The sequence below is a fragment of the Austrofundulus limnaeus genome, unplaced genomic scaffold (assembly GCF_001266775.1).
Source record: "Austrofundulus limnaeus strain Quisiro unplaced genomic scaffold, Austrofundulus_limnaeus-1.0 Scaffold575, whole genome shotgun sequence".
Classification (NCBI taxonomy): Eukaryota; Metazoa; Chordata; class Actinopteri; order Cyprinodontiformes; family Rivulidae; genus Austrofundulus; species Austrofundulus limnaeus.
Genome location: NW_013952977.1, coordinates 243,043 through 247,856, shown reverse-complemented (window position 1 = coordinate 247,856; position 4,814 = coordinate 243,043). Strand labels below are relative to the sequence as shown.

The 4,814-nt window shown below is 41.1% G+C and overlaps 1 protein-coding gene across 2 annotated transcripts in view; it reads left to right on the top strand.

Moving 5' to 3' along the window:
- Positions 1 to 3,214: 3,214 nt before the first annotated feature.
- The window catches only part of man1a2 (mannosidase, alpha, class 1A, member 2), a gene marked incomplete at its 3' end in the record, with an annotated part of 171,924 nt that continues 170,324 nt past the window's right edge, over positions 3,215 to 4,814 (top strand). Inside the window, 1 exon segment of one of the 2 annotated variants that reach the window (XM_014026637.1) lies at positions 3,215 to 3,529. 2 annotated transcript variants of the gene reach the window in all.

Genomic DNA, 4,814 nt, shown 5'->3' with positions numbered 1-4,814 from the left:
ACATAAATGCGTATTTTTGCCTATAAAAATAATGGAATTGTTTTCTCTTGGTAGGATGCCATTACTTAAATTTATATATTTGTGGTCAGGACCCCACTTTGAAAACATCGGATATGTATCCGATTTAAAACCACATACTGAAACGGCCTGGGTCGGATTTGAAAAAATCGGATTTGTCTCGTTCAGACTGTCATAAAAAAATCGGATATGAGTCAGATGGGTCAAAAAAATCGGATTTGGGTCGGATTTGCCTGCAGTGTGAACGTAGCCTAAGACTCAGGCTCTATAGCTAGATAGAACCTGAGTATTATTAGCTATTATTACAAAAGTTATTAGTTTTTAAAGTTATTTAAAAGTTAAAGTTATTATTAGCTATTATCGTAGGTATTATTACAAAAGTTACTCTTGGATCAAGGTTTGCTAAAACCAAACATTATGAAAAGTTGTTTTTCYTCTAAATGTCCTTTCGATGAGATATTGTTTTCATTTTTATCTTGATATTTCTCACGTGCACCTGTGGCCCAGTTTAATGTTTTTTTTCTCACTTTGTAACATTAAAGGCCCGTGGAAGGAAACTGGATGTACTAATCTTAAAATACGATTCATCCTTTGCTCTGTGTGTCACTTATWAATAATTCTTTGACCCAATTATGAAGAACAAAGTTGTCTTCCAGTTCAAAGTTGTCCTTTGGAGYTTTTATTTTTTGTGGAAGCTGATTAAACAAAAAGGTTGATGACTCATCCTGCACTTGTGGGTGTATGCACAAACTTTGCATCCAACAAAATTCTTTCTTTTGTTTCTGGCAAAGCCTTGAAATATTGTGGGCAGAGTCTTATAAGGTCATGTGAGGTCATTTGTCAGAGCTGACTGATATTTTTGGTTTGACACTTAGATGCATGTATGTATTTGTATTACACCCCACCACCAAAAGGGAAAAGAATWCAGTTTTTTCCCCTTGTTCTGTTACAAGGGGAAGATATTGCTTAATATCTTTTAAGCCAATGGAGCAATTTTAACAAAACTTCACTGCATGTGCATTCTGCAACTGATTAACTTCTGGTGTCAGTCCAATTCAAGATGGCCACCACTGCTAATCAACATTAGCTGAAACAAAAATAGCTACCGCTCAGTTCATTTCACAGATATTGAGCTAAAACTTGATGTGGTAGTCGCCAAGAATCATTCAGAACTATACAAATCAACAATTGTGTAAAAATGTATTTTTAAACATTTTTAAGCTACAAGATAATTTTAGTCCAAAAGCATTAAAATTTTGTTATATCATTCTATGTGTGGGTCTGAAAAAACTGCACAGTAACAAAGTTACCACACTAGAAAGATTTCATAATGATACACTAATTTTCATGTTCTGTTGGTGTCTTCAGGCCAAGACCTTCAGCGTGCACTGGAGCCTGAAGCAGCTAAGATTAGAATYAGCTCCTCAGTCTGAGGACATGGTTCTCAACAGGAAGTATGAGGATTACCCCCTCCAGGTGAGGGGAAGACTTTGCCTTTGGTGGGCATCTTGTTCCTGAGGAGATTGACCGACACATCGAGGCCTTCTTCAGCGCGTTGCTTTGGTTGGTCGTATTGAAAGAGTTGAGTTGAAATACAAAGCTCTCAATTATACTGGTCTGTCTAYATTCCAACCCTCACCTGTGGTCATTAGACTTGGATCATGACAGAAAGAACAATCCTGGATACAAGTGGCTGAAATGAGCTTCCTTATGAGGGTGGTTCAGCCTTGGAGATAGGATGAGGGGATTTATAATCTGGGGGAGCTCAGAGTAGAGCTGCTGCTCCTTCTCGTGGAAGGAATCAATTGAGGTGGTTCAGGAATAGGGTTGGGCATCGAGTCTCGAGTATTGATTGGAGCCAGGACTAATGTTTCAACTCTCCCGGAATCGTTCGTACTTTTAAATTTCGATACTTAGTTTCAATACCCAGTCTGCCAGAAGCCACCCAACACCAAYGAAGGAAAAAACCCATGAGCCACCTAGGTGAGCCACCGAACACCASTTTGAGTTGGTGTTCAGACTCAAATTGTCAAATTAGGTGAAATAATCTGCCAGTGCAGTAAGACAATTGCGCTTGGTAAGACTTGAAACGAGGAAAACATTTCCAGGCTAACTAGATTAATAATCAAACACTTTCTGCTCTTGCTTAGTATATTGTCTCAAAACAAGATCCAAAATACTCTGGCTGGATATGTGTATGATTTGGTTAGATAGACAAGTTTTGAAGAGTACCCCTGTGTGAAAAATAAATTCATAACATTGGTTCATCTAAAAGAACTCTGGTTAGCTACCACATTTAAACCATGTAAACTTTTTTGACCCTGCCTCTGAAAAGATTYAAAATTGCGAATCATTGGGAACCGGAATCCAAATGAGGAACCGGAATCGTTCAAATTCAAACGATGCCCAACCYTGTTCAGGAATCTGATTAGGATACCTACTGGGCGCCTCCTCATGGAGATTTTCTGGGCAGACCCAGAACATGCTGTAGGAATTGTGTACCTTGTCTGACCTGGGAATTGGGGACCCCCGGGAGGAACTGGAAAGTGTTGCTGGGGATAAGGAGATCTGACTACAGATAGGCTAAACAAGATGGAAGGAAAATTTGTAAACTGCTTTTTTTTTTCAAAAAGAAAAAATAAGTAGGTCCGATGAGTTCTTCTTTAGTGAAACGTTTCGTCTCTCATCCAAGAGACTTCCTCAGTCTGATGAGTTTCAGGTGAACTCAGCCTTAAAAGCACTGCCTCCACATGGTGGACAAACAGGTTAGTCACATGCAAAAGAGGGCCATCGCCTAACAATAGGCTTGATTAGATCTATTGTTCATTGAGGGTGTGCCCCATCACCTGACTTATTGGTTTGGATGCTGTGGTTCTCAGGTGTCATGTCGTGTATGTAGTGAATGCAGGTGGGGCTCAAAGTCCCCTTGTTTTTGTTTTTTCCCTCTTTGTGTTGGTTATCCTTGGGGCCCTGATTCACACCTTTTGCTTACAGGGTTGTATGCTTTTGCTTTTTTTGGGGCTTTTTTTGCTGGGGGTGGGGGTGTCAAGAAAATTTAGTTCTACTTCATAATGAGAAACAGTAAAAATAAAAGTTTATATGTTACAAATTGCTCATGCATTTATAAAGTTTGCAGACCCCCACCTTAAAGAAACAACTCAGTTAAGTCGTTAAATGATTATTTGTATTATTAATAGTAACTTCCATGTTGTGTATGAGCGCATGAGCCACACCACACATCAGCAGACGGACCCTGGCTGTGTGAGCAGCAGGCTGCTGACCAGTTGGGATCTCGGAGCGGCAGCAGCAGCTCATCAGTCCGTCTTTGCSGTCCACCAGAGCGGCCAACATTCGCCGAGCCGTGACGCTGGTATGTGGCTGTGAGCCGGAGCAGCCGCGAAGAAACCTTCGTGGAAATGAGGACATCTCCTTCCAGAGCGACTTGTTTCCGAAAGGCGGACCGGGATCCCCGACTGGCTCGGGTTTTCACAGAGTGAAAGGAGAAAAGGAGGTGATGCAGCAGCAGCAGCAGGAGGAGGAGGAGGAGGAGAGCTCCTCTGTCACTTCACAGCCACACGTAGCATTAGCATTGTAGCTAGCTCTCCTTGCAGCCCGGGGTGCTTTTAACTGATTAGCTAAAATGTCAGCGAGGCTTAAGCTACACGCGGGGATGTTTTATTTGTATCCTTGTTTTTTAAACCCAAGCCTCACTTCTAACCAGCTGTTCGTTTCTCATTGTGCAGTGTTAGCAGGACAAGTTAGCTCCTCTGCCTGTTAGCTAGCATGCCGTGTTGGCTAATCAGCTCAACACAGCCTAGCACTGCCAGTCGTTTGACTTGGGTTTTCTGAATGTAAAGACGACCATACATTACTCTACAGGTTGGGGTGATGGATACAACTGGGATTAGCATTTCTAAAAATATGTTGACTGTTTGAGAGGGTACTCGCTTCATCCGTCCTCGGTGAACATTTCTGGAGCAGCGCAAACATTTCAGCTGTCTTCGACTGAATTAAAACCAAAACAGCTTTCAAGTTCACCCTCATTTGGATTTAGCATGTGTTAAAGCTACACGCCGAGCTAGTGAGAAGAAAGGGACACGTGAGTACGGTGCATGTGTGAGGAGGTTTTACTCTTTTTATTATTTATCCAAGGGTTTTTTTTTGGGTTGCCTCTGAATTGTTATTCCAGTCGACTCTGGTGGAATCGCGAAATGATGTAGGCTGGTTCTCGCTTTTCCTACCTACCCCCCTCCCCTTTTTTCAATTTAAACACGACTTGTGACATTGCAGTCTACACGGGACTAACAACACAATAAAAGAGGAGAAAGTGAGCGTCGTTCTCAGTCCAGTCAGTGTTTCCTGTTTGCGCAGAGAATCGTTGATCACACAGATATGGCACATCCCCTTTAGCCTCTTAAAAATATGTTTACCATTTTCCACTGTTTGCAGAAGAATACAGGATCATTTTGTATGGATAAAGGGACAAATTTGGAKGTGTTACTGTTATGTTTTATCATTGGTAAACTCAGGCACAGAAGRCAATTTGTTGCTTTGATGTTGCAGGTAACTTTTTACAGATAAGATCACATTGTCTGGAGTTCTCATCATGTGTTTTTTTTTTAGTATTTTATAGTTTTGATCTCTTAATGACCCTGTCAGGTAGTTCTTGGTGAGATTTTGGCAATATAACTATCAGACCTATAAAAGGTACTATTATCAAGACCAGTGGTTCCCAACCTTTTTATCTTCTGACCCACAAAATATTCATGGCAAAAACTTGTGACCCCAAATATTAC